Raw genomic sequence first — 2,500 nt, 5'->3', positions numbered from 1 at the left:
TAACATTGATTTCAACATTCACTGAAAACCATTCTAAACCAATGTATATATAAATTAAAATCCAGATGAATATAGTTTAGCCAATGTCTGGTATGTCGTGTGTCACAAAAACTGCCATGTTACTGATGAACGGAATAATTGCGTGAAATTAACATTTCAAAAAGAACCTTGTAATTGGTTGAGGATTAAAAATTAAAAACCACTTTGGGATCATTATTAATTAATATTATGGGTGAACTAATTGTGGAATTATTTTTTTAAATATTCAAGAGCAGCAAGAATTAAAAGAACTGAGCTAAAGGAACTAACTGATTTTTTCTCAAAAATATAAAAACTCATAGGAAAAAATAGCTGTTTAAAAGATTAATAAGAGCGTTAGTTATCAACCATATTATATGAAGGTGTTCTTTTTAGCTGTAATGTGTTTCCTATATAAGATAATTGACATATGTGATTATAGATTGACAATAGATACTACCTTTGCAAGAAAAGAAATATTGCTTGTGTCTCTTTTCTATATTCATTGAGCCTTTTATACTTGACAGACATTTTGCTTCCTACTCTACTCTTTGCAATTATGTTAAGAGAGAAGATTGCTTACACATTAAAAATGTTTGCCTGGATTAGTGTCCTTTATAATGTATATTCATATATGCCTGATATGAATAGTGTATATATGATATAAGAAATAGTTGACCACATATGAGCCAGATGTAATGAAACAACGTGAACGATATAGGACCAATATAGAAAAATATCTTTGTATTGGAATATATTCACTCAATTGCCACTCGAATGTTCAATTTATTGAGCAATTGTATCTAATTCTGTTTTTCCGTTTGTTATTTCTCCATTCCGAACTTCTAAACCTCGTGATTCGAAAGCCAGTGTGATTCCTTACTAGCTATGAATAATTCAGTCACATTGATAGGCGTCTTCTGGAATTGGCTAAAAAATATCCGACTATTGTATGTGTTTCATGTGTTTTCTTTTCCTTTTAGCTTCAGGACAAGAAGATAATCAATATTAGCTGTGACAGAAACCGGGGTATTACTACTAATACCAATGATAATAGTAGTAAAATCAAAATAGATTTATCCCGAATTTTGGCAATTAATGAAAGCGCATTTTATTATCGCTATGATGTTATGTAGTTAATACTATCGGAAGAAAATATATATTCATAAAATCTTGCTAATGATGATTTTCTCTGTACCAATTTTAGGCGTATCTCAAATTGTTAGTCGGCAAATAGGTAAAAACGGAAGAAAAATTTTAAGATATTACAATAAAAAAAAAATTAAAAATAAAAACACAAAAATTCTAACAAAGTAATGGCGAATGAAAGCGGTAGCCTAAATGATAACGCTGGTTTACAAAGAAATTGAGGCAAGCAAAAAAATCAAATTTTTACCTAATTCGGGGGTGCTGAATTCAAATTTGAAATCTGTTTTTACTCATCACCTCTAGTTGTTTTTAGATATGCATAGTGTGCATTTTGTGCACATATGGTACATAAAGGCGTATATGCATTCAGGGTTAATTCTAATATTGTGAGACCTATGGCTTATTTTTTAGTTATTATGCACTAAATGTAAGTGATTGCATTACATTATATTCATATAATTATATATCAAGACGGATTTTATGCAATTAGGCAGCAGGTCTCAATCCACACTCAGTAGTGCTGTGGCAGTCATTGGAAGAGGTTGTCTCGCCAATGGCTTCAAGCACGTCAAAACATCGAGGATGCCTCAACAAGGCCAATTCTTTCTGTTACGTGTATGGGGAATTCACAACAGTTGCACAGTGTCGAACCATCACTTCCCTCCTTGGAACCACCTACTTTCACTATTTTGACTGTAAAATTGGTGATCAGGACAAGTCTTGAGCTCCACACAATTGTTGTAAACCCTGCTACAATGGACTAACTGCACGGTTTAATGGCAAGAAAGCGGCTTTCAACTTTGCAGTCCTGATGGTTTAGAGAGAGCCACGAAGCCACGCAGATGATTATTATTTTTGTTTAACTAATATAACTGGTTTCAATGCATCTTCTAGGAAAAAGATGAAATATCCCAACCTTCCATCTGCTATGAGACCCGTTCCCCATTCAGATGATCTTCCTGTACCCACATCTCCAGTAAATAAGGATCTTCTTTCCTTATCGGATGAAGAAATGCCTCCAAGGGAAGATTCAGCCGAGTCAATATCTTTGGAAGATATTGAGTCTACATATTCAGAAACAAGTGGCAACGAGCCACATTGGATCACGCAAGAAGACCGGAATGATCTTGCTCGTGATTTTGTATCTGTCAAAACAGCAGTCAGAGCTCTTGGCTTCTCGGCTTACACAGTTGAATCTAGTCCAGGAAGATGTAAGGATCACCAGTTTCAGGAATCGGAACAATGACCTTGCTTCCTTTTTTGACATGGAAAACAAGTTGTGATACTGCACAAACATACCTGGCTTGTTCACGTCCCTTGGTTTGCCACATAA

The sequence above is a fragment of the Palaemon carinicauda genome, chromosome 9, assembly GCF_036898095.1.
Source record: "Palaemon carinicauda isolate YSFRI2023 chromosome 9, ASM3689809v2, whole genome shotgun sequence".
In the NCBI taxonomy this organism is placed as follows: Eukaryota; Metazoa; Arthropoda; class Malacostraca; order Decapoda; family Palaemonidae; genus Palaemon; species Palaemon carinicauda.
This window is presented reverse-complemented; position numbering follows the sequence as displayed.